The sequence below is a fragment of the Melanotaenia boesemani genome, chromosome 2 (genome assembly GCF_017639745.1).
Source record: "Melanotaenia boesemani isolate fMelBoe1 chromosome 2, fMelBoe1.pri, whole genome shotgun sequence".
Taxonomy (NCBI): Eukaryota; Metazoa; Chordata; class Actinopteri; order Atheriniformes; family Melanotaeniidae; genus Melanotaenia; species Melanotaenia boesemani.
In genome coordinates this window covers 24,857,940-24,875,085 of record NC_055683.1, presented here as the reverse complement: position 1 = coordinate 24,875,085, position 17,146 = coordinate 24,857,940, and the positions used below count along the sequence as shown (strand labels likewise).

General features: G+C 38.4%; 1 long non-coding RNA gene across 1 annotated transcript; it reads right to left on the bottom strand.

Annotated features, from left to right (window-relative positions):
* Positions 1 to 4,393: 4,393 nt before the first annotated feature.
* LOC121652213 lies at positions 4,394 to 6,295 on the bottom strand. Its single transcript, XR_006012573.1, has 3 exons — positions 6,284 to 6,295; positions 5,192 to 5,273; positions 4,394 to 5,072 (listed from the first exon to the last, which is right to left on the bottom strand). It is a non-coding gene; the product is annotated as an uncharacterized LOC121652213 (long non-coding RNA).
* Positions 6,296 to 17,146: the final 10,851 nt, after the last annotated feature.

Genomic DNA, 17,146 nt, shown 5'->3' with positions numbered 1-17,146 from the left:
GTAATCTACTTTGCTTGAAGGATTTCTTACTCATATACTACTGGATGAAAACAAATTGAAGCACAAATATCTTTGTCCATTTATCTCTATAAAACATAACAGAAAAATTCGGAATAATTATTTTTTTATTTGTTCTTTATACACAACCATCTTGTTCCAACCCTCTAAACTTAGGTTCTCTCTATTAGCAACTGCCAGCTCAATAATAGCATTTATTTAATATCAGGAATGTAATACCTCAACATTACTGTGAAAGTAATGAAGCAATCTACACCGAAACAAAAGATACTCTCTGATCATTTGGACATCATAAGATCTTTTAACAGTTAGGAAAAAGAATAAAGAAACATAAAAATAACTAGTGAGAATTTCTCTGCTGTGATAAAGCCCGGATGTCTAATTTCTGAAATAATATGGTTTTATTTCTCTGTCACGTTCTAGAGAGAAGGATTTAGTTTTGTCCAGGATAAATTAACAGAATGGGATCTCAGCGAGTTGATTCAAACGTTTGTAAGTAAATCATCACACTTCTGCTTTGGTGATGCCATTCATGAAAAATATTACATTCAAAAAGATCCTCATGCAACTGATCATTTCTCTATAAAATTATATTTCATTGCAGAACATGGCATCGACAAGGAATCCTTCCTATGTCTTGGAAAGTCAGACAGGATGAACATCTTGATCCAAAAAATTGGGCCAAGAGTAAAATTTCGAAAGAGACTCAGAGACTATTTACAGGTAATGTGTCGCTTTATGTTACGACAGTAATTCAGAGTCCTCAGCACACACATTTGTCTGATTGCTATCATAAATGTTAAGATGTGTCTCTTTCGAACATCTGTTGGGATTTGGGTGTGGCAGCGCTCTGTGGGAACACCGGTACGAATATGACCAACATTGAAGAGTAATAGCAGTAATGAACAAAGCTTCTGTTTAAACAGTCGCTTAGTGCAGAAAACAGGATAAGCAAGTGTTAAGCAAGGCTGTGGTACAGTCCTGGTTGGGCTTGTGTTGCAGTCAGTAGAAATAAATGTCAAACTTCCTTTAAAAAAAGAAAGAAAACTGTTGTCATGCACTTGCTTAGTAAATGTTTTGCATCTTACAGTATAACTACTAAACAAACTATTTGAAACAAACTATAAACAGGGTCCTAATGAGTTAGAAGAAACCTATTAAACCTGTGTATAGACCGTGTGTAGGACAGCAAGTTGCCTGATTAAATGATATGATACTTCCTCATATGCAGGATCCATCTCTTTTTCCACCACATTTGGAGTCTACTTCAGGATCTGACAGAGATGACAGAGATAAAGATGTGGACCAGGAGATGGTAAAAGCTACTACAGAAGCACCTTTGAACACACATGGCACTGTCAATCATTACATCATGTATAATATAGTATTTGTTTTATCTCTAAAGAATGAGGAGCTGATATACCCCGGTGCATCAGTAACTCGGGAACACGGCCTGCTTGCCACCATTCTCTTCATTCTGCGTCACCAGCTAACCTCCACAGTGCAGAATGGTTTCATCGCTCTACTGAACTTTCTCATCCCGAACCTGCTGGTTGAGTCTCAGCAACTTCCTCACAACATCCATGCTGTGTTTTACTGTGTGGGCTGTCAAAACTACTTAGGAAAAAAAAACTAGTTGTTTTCACTGTAACACAATATGTAAGAACACAAGCAGTTTTCAAAGTGGAAACTTTTTTTGTTTTCACCCCTGAAAGACCTTCTAAAAGACCTCCTTGAGAACCATGGCACTGACTTGTTACCTAAAACTGAAAATAAACATGGCCATGACATTAAAGATGTAAAGGATGGGATGATGTGAAAGAGTAAAATTTCGAAAGAGACTCAGAGGCTATTTACAGGTAATGTGTCGTTTTTGAGTCCTCAGCACACACATTTGTCTGATTGCTATCATAAATGTTAAGATGTGTCTCTTTCAAACATCTGTTGGGATTTGGGTGTGGCAGCGCTCTGTGGGAACACCAGTACGAATATGACCAACATTAAAGAGTAATAGTAGTAATGAACAAAGCTTCTGTTTAAACAGCCGCTTAGTGCAGAAAGCAGGATGAGCAAGTGTTAAGCAAGGCCATCCATGCACTGTCCGGTACCAGGAGTTAATGGGGCTAACCTCCGGTTTTAAGGATGCAACATGTCTGTAATGTAATTATAAACATGTGCGGTATCTATAGAAAGTCCAGAATCTCAGCTAACAGCTCAGTAAAATTGTTTATATGACCACCAAATATAATTACGACAGCAAACAATAAAAAGACCAGATACACAAAGTGTATATGTGTATATGTAAACACAAATTATGTCTCCCCGCGTTCACAGCACGAACATGGACAAACAACACCTCTGCTGAAAGCACAAATCTAATAGATTCCAAAACTACCGAATCAGAGGGAAAAGAAGACTCGATTTATGCTTCACATTTGTAAAACATAAAATATCTTACCTATGCTGTTATGCCTCAAAACTTACATCCACCAGAATAAAAACTACATTTAGTTAAAAAACGGAAAGCAAAACAAAAAAACAACTTTTTCGTTGTCTTTTGGGAGCAGTTTCACATTCAGAATCACAGTTTTTGCCTATTTGCATGCATTAGGTTTGACATACAAATAGAAAAGTCAGTTCTTTTTTTCTTCTCTTTTAACTTTTGTGTTTGTCCTGTTCAGCATTGTAGCAAGCAGAATGATGGTTCTAACCATCTGCATGTGGAAAAGCTGTTAATAATATTGGCTGTTATATCAAATTTCCACATTTTTAAAAGAATCCTATCTAGCAGTTAATATGGTGAAGGCCAAGCTAAGGGTCTGAAAGACCAAAAATACATTCTGAGATAGCTACTTGTAGAGATGCTAAACACTAAATAAATGAAACTTCACATTTGACAGTATCACCAGGAATGATGATAATCAGAATTTGGTTTGGTGATGCTCTGCAGCAACATCACTAACCATCATGGAAGTATTAGATAAACCATTTCTCCATATTTACCTGAAGTGTTAACAGCTGGTTCATTTTGGAAATAGCTCTAAAAATTATTCTTTAAATATTTATTATAATATTGTGTAATTTATGCATTAATAAATATTATATTTTATCACTGCAGGCACTGAAAGTAAGAATGTTGACATTCCTGACCATCTCATCAAACCATCTCTTTTTTCTTGGCACTTGGAGTCTATTTTAGGATCTGACTGAATAAACTGACAATGAGATGGTAAAAACATATAAAGATGCACCAGATAACAAGCAGGTCTTTCAACCTTAGTCATTTATTATCACCCAGTCCAGTATAATGTATTGCAAAGTGTGAAGTCTTGATCAGATTTTTTTTCTTGTTTGACAACCAGAACAATATTTCTATAAATAAGCCACAATATTCTAAATAAAGGCAGCTGGCATTTAACAGCCTAATCATTACACTCAGACAGTTGGAAGGATTTTCTTTTTATTTACTTTTTTTTGTCCCTGTCTAATACAAAATGTTAGCTTAATCTCTTACATAAATGAGTAAATAAGTCATACAACACAAAAGTTCAGAAAATCTCTTTAAACAAAAATGATAAATTCCGGTGAGACTGGGCTGGAATTAACATCAATATCTGCTGTGAAACTACATAACATTAATGTAGAGTTTTACATTTAACATTTCAAAAGTTTTAACTAATATTATAGATAGAAAATAAATTGGGGGAAATGACTTGCTTTCATCTTATAATTTCAACTAGGCAAATTAAATTTAGAAAAAAAAAATCAAATTAGGAGTTTTACTGAAGATTAACTGAAGCATAGCACAACAAGAAATTAATTCTACTAATTAAGTGAAATAAAAAATTAAAATGTAATCATACAAAAAATGAAGATCATTCATATCAAAGCTTAAGGGGGCATTCACACCAAGATAGTCTCAGTTCGATTAGGCGGATATTTGTCAAAATGTTCACAAATCTCCGCTAAGTACATTTTTAATTGCATTCAAAATGTTTTCAACTCCAGTAGACCAAACCGCCTGGACAACATCACATAGTTGAAACAACTGCTCACTGGGGATACATGCTCCCCAAAACAGCCACTGATCAGTAATGGAAATCTTCTGCTGGCTCCTTCAACGCAAGAAAACATCAGAGCCCTACCATGCGTCTTGGGGTTCCTAATTTTACTGTGGTGAGCAGAATATTTACTTTTTATAAAACATGCTGTTGGCTTCCTACACAAACAATACTCTACATCACTTCCTTCTATTTTTTCTTCTTGATGTTTTATAGTGGATGGCATACATCATTTCCCTTTTGGTCCACTGGATAGTCTGTTTGTAAGTGAACTGAGACCCCCGGCTTTCCAGTGGACCAGAGTCCAGTGGACCAAACAAATGTACTATCCATGGAAGTGGAACCACGGTCCATTTAAAGCTGACTAAATAGCAGCAGTGTGATTGTCCCCTTAAATACATGTTAAAAACTAAACACAAAATACGTGCTATAATCAAAATCCATTGTTACATTTCCACATGTATAATAAAACAAAGTAACTCAAGCACAATGAATAAACACCAAGATACTCAACATAAAATTAAATAAAGATAATCATCCTAATATAAAAAAGTGGGATTATTGGACTATGATTGAGGCTTTGTGGTTTATTCCTTCATGATGAAAAGGAAACCGTCACTGACTGACTACAACCAGGAAACTTGCATCCTCCCCAACCACATTTTTTCTTTGAAAATAGACTATATAGAGACTTTAAAAACATGTAAAAAAATATAATAAAAGAAAACTGTGATATCACCCACACATTATTGAATCAACAGCTTTAAAACAGATACACATTTCAGAGCAGCTGCTGGAGAGAGGAACACAAATAATAAAAGCACGTTTAAACGATGTTGAGGACATAATCAGTTTACAGCCAACAGCCTAAAAAGATCAATAACATCATGAGTCATTTTCCTGAGCTTTACCCAGTGTTTGAAATTTACTCAGCCGAGCTGCCTTTCAGTTTATCGTAGAGTTTCTTCACAGCCTCTAATTCATCTGAGACATCTTAAACAAGAAAAACATGTGATGCATTTTTTTTTTTTTTTATTTATTTAAATAAGTCTTTTTCTAACAGGTTTCTCGGTGTTTTACATGAATGTTATACTTTGAAATGTCTCCTTTACCTGGGACTGAGTGGTTATCCGTCTTCAGTGACAGTTCGATTGATTCCATCATTGTTTTCTCCAGTTTCTTCAGGATTTTCAGCTAATTCAACATCAAAATTAAAACTCAGTTTTAAGAATAAACTATATCTAATATTCTATTCTATTCTATTCTATTATACTGTCATTTAGTAGACACTTTTATCCTAAGCGACTTACATTTGAGAGTAAGAACAACATTAGCAAGAATTCAAACAAGATAGGACGTCATAATTAAGTGGTAGTCAGACTGCTGTGAGTCCACTTGGACCCAGGTGCGGTCATGTAGTGCTAGAGGCAGTGCATTTATTATTATTATTATTTTTTTGTAAGTCATTTTGTTTAAAGATGGTAAATGGTAAATGTCTGTCCTTATATAGCGAAATACAAGATCACAATTTCATCACACAATAATTGGGAATAAGTGCACACAGCTTATTCAGTACTTGGTTGAGCCAAAGAGCTGGACAAATCTTTCTAACTCATTCTGTTAAGTAGAAGAGTTAAGCTAAGTGCGGAAATGCTCCTTAAACAACTGAGTCTTTAGCTTGCTTTTAAAAGTGGATAAGGACTCTGTGGATCGGATGGAGTTTGGTAGATTGTTCCACCACCGGGGGACAACAGAGGAGAAGAGTCTAGCTACCAATTCTACGCCACGTTGTGGTGGGAGCACTAGGCGTTTTTCGCTGGCAGAGCGTAACTGTCGAGAGGGAGTGTAGCTCTGGATTAAGGAGTGAAGGTAGACAGGAGCCATTTGGGTTATTGTTTTGTAAGCCAGAAGCAGAGCTTTGAATTTGATGTGTGCTGCAACTGGAAGCCAGGGAAGAGTAATTAGCAGTGGAGTGACATGAGCTCTTTTGGGCTGGTAATATAAATTAACCAGTTAAATGCACATTTACAGCTAATGGCTATATAATATAAATTTCCATGTTTCTGTAAAATGAAAATTTTACATAAGTTGTAACTATGTTTGAGACTTTGAGTTTAATGCATCATCTTTTACCTCTATTTGAACTGAGGAAGCATAAAACATATTTTAAATGGTAAATTCAGACATATTGAGACAATACAAACCTTCAGGCCTGTCAGCTTTGTCATCATAGCCTCTTTAGCTTGTTCAAACATGTACATGTGCTTTTTTACATGCGACTCGATGGTTTGTTGAATTTTTGCCACTGTGCCCAGTCCTTCAATTTCTGCCGCTCCTAAAAGAACACAGAAAATTGTTGTATAGCTTTATGCACATTAAAAACAATTGAAAGGTAAATATTTATAGTGACAGGGTATAAGTCGTGATTGCTTTTCTTACTCTCATAGCAATTTTTCATGACTTCCTCAATTTTCTTTGTCAGACTGTTGTAGATTATCTTCTTGCCATCAAGGATGATTTTGTTAAGTTCTTTCTTAATCTTTTCCTCCTAAAAGATTAATGAATAAATATTTTTGTACAGGGAATTTTACCTGAGAAGCAGTAAGTTGTTGCAGGTGAGCTTTGAAGCTTTTTCACTGAAAGCTTCTATTTTAACCAGAAAATAAACTGAAAATGAATTGAGCCAGTAAACAGGATGCTGCTGTCTTTTACATCTTTTACCTCGGTGTTCAGAAATATCAGGTGCAGCTCCACCTCTTTGTATCTATTAATCAGTCCCTTTGTGTCAAGTGTGAATCTGTTGATGATTATATTCAGTAGTTAAAAAATTAATTATTGATTTCATGTAACTACCGCCGTCTCACAGCAAACCATAAAATAGTCCCTTAAACAAAATAAAACCCATAAACAAAATGTCAACATTTCATCAAGTCGTCACACTTGAAGATCAGAGGAGACGGAGGACAGTGAAAAACATATGACTGTCAAGAAGAGCCAAGACCGTTTACCATGCTGACCACTATCTTTTCAGGATTTTACAGTCTTCAGATGTTTCTTCTATCCACTTTTCCTTGTTCTCCATCACTGTTTTATTTATCAAAAAAATGACTCATTTGTGAACAGATATTATAAATGACATAGTTAAGGTTTGTGTGTTTCACTAAAACATTTATTACATCAAAACATAATTTTCCAAGATCACTGTCTTCTACGTCATCTCCACTATACTGAACATATGTTGAACCAGAAGTTCTTTTGAAATCCAACATTTTGAAATACTAAGCTACATGAAAAACACAAACTTCATGTTCATTAACACGAAAATAAAATTATCGATTCGTTACTATTTTATGTTTTGCTGTGAGATTGGCTGGTCTTTAAGTTCTTACGGGAAGGTCTTTCTAAACTCATCATCGATGCTGTCAAGCAGGCATGAAGCTAACGTCATGTTGAGGTTTATTTGTATTCCTCTTCTAGTTTTATGGATGCCGCCTTTCTTAACAATACACCTCAATGTCTGGGGATTGATTCCTCCTTTTTGTTTCTAGGAAAAAGCAGAGCAAAAAAGTCATCTATAGCACATTCAGAGGGAAGGTGACATGATGTGTCTAAATAGAATAAATACAGGCTTAATGATGCTCTCCAAGCTTTCCCATGAACTTTGCGATTGTTCAACTCCATTACTGAGGCATCTCTCAAAGTTGTTGTAAGCCGTCTCCACATTTGTTTTAACTGCAGTAAGTTGACGTCTCATGTTTTCCTCAAGCTTTTTACACACAGCTGCTTTTACTGTAGCCTAGGACAAAAGAGTAGATAAAAACAAAGCAGCCATCGTCAGTAAAGGAAATAAAAGTTCATCATACTTTAGACATACTTTACTAAAATATGCTTATTTCCTCTGAATACAGTATCATTCAGTTCTGAAAATATTAACAACGTTGTATGAGGTTTTATTGTTGATCTTACTGTTTCTCTCAGCCTGGCCCCTTTAATCAAAGAGAGGATCCCGTGTGCTCCAGACACATAGTTTAAGGTCTCTGAGTGGCAGCCATTGAGCTTTTTCAAAACCTCCTGAAGCTTGGGTATTTCTGTAAAAACAAAGTAATAACTTGATGACATATAAACATTTAAACATCATTCTCAGATTAGTCACTGAATAAAAGTAAAACAAAAAGTCATCCATACAAAACATTTTGGGTTTTTCACAGAGAACATTGAGACTGTGCCCACCGTTGTCCTGACTTTGCTTGCCTTCAGAGTACTCTGTGGAGCTCACTGTGAAGACGTCGAAACATTCCCCACTGAAGTGTTTCTGGAGGAGATTGATTTTTGTTTTTATCTTTAATGAAATAATACTTGCAGATGTAGTTTAAAACTATCAGTTTAAAATCCACTAAAACTTACATGAATTTTGATGGACTTGTTGAATTCTTTCCTCACTTCCTCCTTGACTCTCAGAATCCTTCAAAGTAGGAAACAGGTACATAAAGAAAAACAACAAAAAATCACTCCAAACTGTAGACAAACATAAATAGCCCAACAGTTTTTCAGCACACTTCACATTCTCTTATTATAAATAGTAATGTTCTACAAAGACTACAGCTTTGACATTAAAACGTTGTGCTTTTGTAATGGGTTTAGTAAACTAAAATGGGTTTAGTTTGCAAATTACTTCTGTTTGAACTTCCTGAACAGAGGGTGGCAGTTGTGTGCAAGAGAAGAAGAGCAGACGTTGCTTCTCTTTGTGGTGAAACATTTGTCCCTAACAAAAAGCAGCCATTTTGAGATTAAACATCACCTGTGGACAATCTGCTACCAGGATGTCTGCCTGCACTTCCCTACATTTCTTTTCACTAAAATTAAACATTATTAGTAAAATCCTGGAGAGCCAGCAGTACCAGAACCAGACTGCCCAGTAGGTTTATGGTGGGGATCTGACAAAACCAGAAACAACAGAAATATTGAAATGGCTCAAATGTACATAAATTTGATATCTAAATTTGATAATTTGTTGTGTGTGTGTGTGTGTGTGTTCTCTTTTCAGTGTTATTTATCTACTGAATTGTTTGGTACTTTTTAATTTCTTTACTTCTTTTTTTTGCTTGTTTATTTCTGTATTTTATTTTAATGTAGCATTTTGTTTATTTATTGACAGATTTTATTTCATAGTCATATTTCCTTCGCAATTATTTACAATCTAGCATTTTCTTTATTTAGCATGTTTATTTGTTTTCTTTTTACATTTCTGTCTCATTATGTGAATGAAGGACTAGGTCTTTCAAGGTCCCAGACAACAAATGGATCAGGGCCGAATCTGCGCCGGATGTAGTCCAACATCCGGTCGTAATCCTGAAAACGGATCCGCTCCAGATAATTTTTGCACCCTGGCCCATATCTGGCACGGATCCACTTTACAGTTGTGGAACAGATCTTGTCCAGATCTAAACCGGATCTTGTCCAGATCCAGGGAAGATGTGGTCCAAATCTGAACTACAGCTCTTTAGATTTAAAAAAGTGTTGACAAATTAATTACTAGATATCATCAGACTTAAATGGCTACTAACATTTAGTCTATGAATGAAAACAATCACAATGTGTTCCTTTCAACAAGCAGGCAGCCGCCCTTTATTAAACCTGTTTTCAGTTTTCACAACAGCATGCACATTTAAAGACACAGTTAACGGCACTTTTTAACGCCATAGTTCAGGGAGACTAGGGATAATGGCAATAAGCCAAATTGCCAAAATGTTGAACCATCCTTTTAACACTGTTGCAGCAATAACGAAGGTCAAGATTACAAATTGTATTTTTTTTAAAGAAATGATTTCTCTTTTGAACCTTTGCATTTTATGCATTTCCACAACAGTATGCACATTGTAAACCATTTTTAAAAAAAACATCTCTTTTGAACTGTTTAATGCATTTCCACAACGCACATTGCAAACTATTTTTAAAAAAACATTTCTCTGTTCAACTGTTTTATGAATTTCCACAACTGTATGCACATTTAAAGTAAAAAAAAAACATCACAGTCGTCGTCATTAGCTATCCTCAGTCATCCTCGCCTCTAGTTCGGAGCCTATGATTTGGAAAAGCAAAATCTTGTCACTATTCTATACTTGTTTCAAAAACACTGCTTTCCAATTTTCATGGTTTATGCTGAAATCATTTTATACCCTTAATCCTTACCTGTGCTCGACTCTGGCGACTTCCCCTGCGGGTGTTGTCTGAGCCCAAATGGAACCACTTCATGATATGTTTGTCAATGTCGACATCTGTTGCTTGCTTTGCCACATGGTTTTTGCGTACAGCACCTGTATATAAACACACAAAGCAACAGTACTTACTAGGGGTGTCACGATTCTCCCAATCTTCGATTCGATTTGATTTTCGATTTTAGGGTCACGATTTGATTCGATTCTCGATTTTGTTCTCTTCTTCTTACAGCACAGAGGCCTATGCCATTTGTAGTCTAGTCTACGATCATGGTTTTAGTAATGAAATTTCAGTACAAGCTCACACAAAAAAATAAAAAAGACAGATGAGGTACTGGGCTCCGGCCTCTATATGCAGGGGTTCAAGCAAAGAGATATGAATTTATGTACAAATTAGTGATCCCTGCACTATATACTAGGATGTGGCTAATTTATTGGTTTTTACTGACTAACAGCCTAAGGGGCACTCTAGAAGGAAGTGTAAACGTGAGACGTGGGGTACAATTATGCACCTAAGACGACAATACTTTTGATGCAGTGTTTCATTTTTTGAGCATGTTACTGTTGTGATGGTGCTGTTGGTCAAGAACATGTCACTGCTTGTGTCTGTTAGGTCTACCAACTAGGTTAATGAATGTATTAATAATTTGAATCTTTACTTGTTGGTTGATTAATGGAGGTCACTATTTATAATTGAGGACAATTATGAATGAAAATTTAGATTTTTGATAAACATCTGAGAAAATCACACTGTACTTTTGATTGTATAATGAATTGAGGTAATTGAAGTGCCTTTCATACTTACAGCGGATCATTGTTGCTGTTGCTTCCATCTGCTTAAATGAGAGCTTGCCTGTTGTTCCCTTCCAGCAAATCTGGAGGGCCAAATGTTTAGCGTAGATGTGTGAAAGAATGTTCCAGGTTAGCCACTTTGTGTCTTTTCCCCCAATGCAGGCTAAAAATGTGATCTGAAAAACACAAACAAGACATCATTTAAAAATAACAAAAAAAACACAAAAAGTGTTTTAGAGGAAGTGAATTAAACATTACAAATTGGAATTCAAAACTGACTCTGGAATACTTGAAGGTTACTAAATTCATAAACCACTCCATCATTGCTGGTTATATTCCACCTGGTTATATTCCACACACGGCAGAGCCGGCACTGCAGCAGACTACTTGGCATGGTTGCATGACGAAGAAGAAACAGCTTTACTGGAGTGATAACAATCACGAAAGCTACAGAGTGAAAGCAGAAGTGAGGAAACAGAGGTAGCCCAAACCACCCAACATGATGAAGAGGGGGATATATAAGATTTTACTTATCACCCAACCCTACTGCAATTTTAAAATTGATTTGAAAAGAAAAAAAAACCTGAAAGCAAATGTACAGATAAAAGAAGTAGGAAAAGCCATGTCCGAGGTTTGACCCATCATGCTATCCCTGCCTAAACACAAAATACAAGTTCATACAAATTCACACCAGGTTCTTCCTCTGTGAGCGATTGTGAGGAGCCTTCAGCCAATCTTCAAAGTTTTGCACGTCATCAATTGAGGCAAAGGGAAACTGAATATCTTCGGGCAGTTCAGCAGGACATTCATTGGTCGTTCTCCCAGGCAGAGAGCTGACCATAGCCATTAGTTTGTTTAGCTGCTGTTTCTGATATTTAAGCAGCTGTAGCATATACCGTTCAGCAACTGAAAAGAACAAAAACAGAAAATACACCCACACATGGTTATGCATGCTGTGTCAGGAGTCTTTCCATAGTAACCAGTCATCCATCACAACAAAATGCAAATGTCTTAGTGTAGTAAAAAAAAATCGTGACATTCCTATATGCAACTAATAAGTACATGACAACTCACCAGAGCAAGGTATGTGCTCCATCTCAGACTGTCCCACTCTGAAAGATGGCTTGAATAGTTCTGTAGCATTTTTAGAGCTTAGGTGGGACCTTTGTGCAGAGAGTGAGAACTGATTAGATGGCACCGGGCGGGATGACGGTGTTGACTGATGAGATGAGTGTGATGGTAACCAATCAGATTCCATTGCATGTGATGAAGACAAGCGGGGAGATGACTGGGAGCTCGGAGATGACCAATAATGAGCTGTGTGTGATGAAGACCCACAAGGAGATGGCTCACGGGCTGCATTGAATGAAGACAGACTAGAAGATGGCTGTGGGTTTGCTGATGACCGATGCAGAGGCAGCTTACGGGATGGCATTGAATAGCGAGATGCTGCTGAGCTTGATGCAGACCGATGAGGTACTGGGCTCTGGCCTCTATATGCAGGGGTTCAAGCAAAGAGATATGAATTTATGTACAAATTAGTGTGTTTCTGGTAAATTTCCCTTAGGGATAAAGGCAGACGGGTTGACACTTACAGTGCTAAAGGTGGAGGTGATGAAGATGACCGGTAAGGAGGTAAAACTGGTGGCGGTGATGACTGATGAGGAGGTGAAACTGGTGGCGGAGATGACCGGCGAGGAGGTGGAACTGGTGGTGCAGATGAACGATGAGGAGGTGGAACTGGTGGTGCAGATGACCGGCGAGGAGGTGGAACTGGTGGTGCAGATGAACGATGAGGAGGAGGAACTGGTGGTGCAGTCTGTGGTGATAATTTATCTGGCTTAGATTTTAAAGATGGCTGAGCCTCTTCATCCTCACTGTCTGACTCAAAGCGGTTGCTGTTTGTAAAAGACAAATCTGTGTTATCTCCTACATGCAATAAAACCAAACCCACACTGTTGTAAAAACTCTTATTCTTTTAGTCTATGTTCAAGGCAATATCTTAATGACAATCCTCTATTATAAAATGTTCAAATTAATTTTAACTACATCATTTCATTCCAATTAATTCTCACAATGCATTTGATTGTCATTCTGACTTACATCAGCTTGCGTTTTCTCTTGGGGCGCACCAAGTCTATTTCCTGATCAGAATCCAGTTCTGATGTTCGACAGTTTAAAGCCTTTCTCTTTGCCTGCCTGGCTGTCAAATAATCACCTAAAAAATGTCAAACTGTCAGTTTTAACTGAAGGACTAACACCATATTTGCTGTGTGCTTCATCAAATCACTCACCACATCTGGTCAACACCCTGGCATCATATCTGGTCCAGTGTTCGCCTGGCTTTTCTGCTGATCTTGCAGCTTTGTTGATTTTGTCATCATTCTTGTAGTCTGGCCAGTAAGCTACTCCATCCTTGTACCATGACTGTGGCAGCACAGCAACAGACTTTTTCTCACCAAGAAATTCCACAACAAGAAACATCCTTTGACTGAAGAGATAAAAAAAAGGGCATGGACAGAAGAGGGCATTCTGTTGGTACATATCGAGATCCTTTGAAGTCAGTACATTGCGCCACATCAATGTCAATTGTTCTGCCATTTCAAATCTAAGATGCATCATATTACCGATCAGAGTAAATGAAATAAAAAATAAAACAGTGAAATTAGTTTGCAATTAATGTGTTGATTAATTTGTTGGTAATTGTTGCAGCTCTACTTAGATGAATGAAGTAAAGGCATGACCACAAAATCTCTCCTATATGGAAGAGAGTTCTAGAATGCGCCGCTAGGTGGCAGCAGCAATTGTAGTAGCTCTGTTTTTAACTTGTGATTTTTTTGCAATATAGCCGTCTTTTTTAAGACATCAGCTGTCAATCTGTGTCTGTTCGGGTAGATTTTTTCGCGCTGGTCAGAGGCTGTGCTATACGGGAGATTTTTCTGAATATTTTTTCTTTTTGCAAGACTTGTTATTGTGAGTCTCCATGGCAACGAGACTTGTTTACCATCGGGATCAACTGATAAAACTCTCCAAACTCAAGATTATCAGTGAAACAACACTTCAAATCCCAACGGAGTTGAAAAGAAAGAGAAGAGGATGCAGGGCAGGAGCGAGGCAGAGAGAAAAACGATGGCGATTCAAACCGTTTCTTCCAACGGTTGTTATGGGAAACGTGAGATCGCTAGCTAACAAAATTGATGAACTTCAGGTGCTAACCAGGTCTCTTAAAGAATACAGAGAGTGCAGTATTATGTGCTTCACTGAGACATGGCTGCATGAACACATCCCAGACTGTAATGCGTCTGTACACGGCTTCAGGACGGTCCGTGCAGACCGCAATAAACAACTCAGCGGGAAGCTGAAGGGAGGTGGAATTGCGGTGCTGGTAAACCAGCGCTGGTGTCATCCTGAACATGTCACTGTTAAAGAGAAAATCTGCAATAGAGACATTGAACTGCTAGCTGTGAGTCTCCGCCCGTATTATTTACCCAGAGAGTTCACATGCGTTATTCTGGTAGCGGTATATATATTACCTGGTACCGCTCCAGACGCAGCCTGTGATGTCATTAACTCTGTAGTGGCCAGGCTTCAAACACAACATCCAAACGCATTTGTGGCGATCTCTGGAGATTTTAACAACATCTCCCTCTCTGCAACTCTACCAACTTTCCAACAGTTTGTCAGCTGCTCCACCAGAGAAAACAAAACGTTGGACTTATTTTATGCAAATATTAAAAATGCATACAGCTCCTTTGCCCTGCCACCTTTAGGAAGATCAGACCATAACCTAGTTCTTCTCTCCTCCTCCTACAAGCCCATCGTTCAGCAACAACCAGTCATTAGAGAGGCTATTAGAACCTGGTCTAATGAAGCTGAAGATGCTCTGAGAGGATGCTTCGAGGCTACAGACTGGAACGTCCTATGTGAACCTCATGGAGATGACATCAATGCCTTGACTGAGTGTGTGACAGATTATATTAACTTCTGTGTGGACAGCACCGTTCCAACAAGAACAGTGAGGTGCTTCCCCAATAACAAACCCTGGATCACCAGTGACCTGAAAAAGCTGCTGAACATCAAAAAGAAAGCTTTTAGGGATGGAGACAGGGAGTTATTGAAGTCCACACAAAAACAACTTAAAACACAAATGAAGAAGTGCAAGGAGGACTACAGGAAGAAGTTGGAAAGTAAGCTTCAGAAAAACAATGTGAGGGATGTGTGGTCAGGAATGAAGAAGATCACTGGCTTCGGGATAAAGGAGGATCAGACTGATGGAGGTCTGGACAGAGCGAATGAACTGAACATGTTCTTCAATAGGTTTAGCTCACCTCCTGCTTCAACCCCAACTAGCCACACACCCTCCATGAGCCCACAGCTTTCCTGTCACACCTCCACTCTGTCACCCTGCAGCTCAGTCAAGGACCTGGACACAACCTCATCTCCCTCCACATCAGGACTTCCTGAAACCTCCTCTGCCTCCACCTCCACTCTGTCTGTCTCCTGTAACCAAGTCATGCAACAACTGGTGAAACTGAACCAGAACAAGGCTGCAGGTCCAGATGGTGTCAGTCCCAGAGTTCTCAAGACCTGCTCAAAACAGCTATGTCCGATTCTCCAGCACCTGTTCAACACCAGCCTGAGCCAGAAAAGAATCCCGGTGCTGTGGAAAACATCCTGCCTTGTTCCAGTGCCTAAAAAACCACAACCAGCTGAACCAAAAGACTACAGACCAGTCGCCCTGACATCTCACGTCATGAAAGTCCTGGAGAGACTCTTACTGGCTCACCTCAGCAAGCAGGTGAACACCTTTCAGGACCCATTACAGTTTGCATACCGTAATGGGCTTGGGGTTGAAGATGCCATCATATACCTGCTTCAGAGAGCCCACTCTCATCTGGACCAGTCAGGCAGCACTTTGAGGGTCATGTTCTTTGATTTCTCAAGTGCTTTTAATACGATTCAGCCTGCTCTGCTGTGTGAGAAGCTGCAGAAATTCCAGGTGGATCCCTCCACAACCACCTGGATTTACGACTACCTCACAAACAGACCACAGTTTGTGAGACTGAAAGGTTGTGTGTCTGAGATGGTGGTCAGCTGCACTGGAACACCACAAGGGACTGTACTTTCACCATTTCTATTCACGCTGTACACCTCAGACTTCCAGTACAACTCTGAGTTCTGTCATCTGCAGAAATACTCTGATGACTCAGCAGTTGTTGGGTGTATCAGTGATGGACAAGAAGCAGAGTACAGAGAACTGGTTGGTCAGTTTGTGAAATGGTGCGGTGACAATCATCTCATCTTGAATACCAAGAAAACAAAGGAGATGATTGTTGACTTCCGGAGGAACAAGAACACACATAGAAGTGTTTCCATCATGGGAGAGGAGGTGGAGGTGGTGGAGGAATACAAGTACCTTGGAGTTCAGCTGGACAACAGACTTGAGTGGAAAAGCAACACTGAGTACATTTACAAGAAAGGTCAGAGCAGACTCTACTTCTTAAGGAAGCTGAGATCTTTTAACGTCTGCACCAAAATGTTGCAAATGTTCTACAGGTCTGTTGTTGAAAGTGCAATCAGCTTTGCAGCAATCTGCTGGGGCAGCGGCATCAGAACCAGAGACTTGAAAAGAATTAACAAACTGATCAAGAAAGCTGGTTCTGTGCTTGGAGTAACTCTGGAACCGCTGGAGTTGATCATCACAAAAAGAATTCTGTACAAGCTGACGAAGATAATGGAAGATCCTTCACACCCTCTACACAACGCCGTGACGAAACAACAGAGTGTGTTCAGTGGGAGGCTTGTTCAAGTCCGATGCAAGACAGAGAGATACAGAAGATCCTTCCTTCCAGCAGCTATCAGGCTGAAGAACAAAGCCCTTAATTAATTAATGTGATTGTTTTACTAAAAAATTACTACTACTACAATATTGAATTTCCCTTTGGGATTAATAAAGTATTTTTCATTCATTCATTCATTCAAGAGCAATGCATTTTCTTCTGACAGCTGACAGTTCTGCATATTTGATTGTACCTAATGCTTGACTCACAGAGTATATAT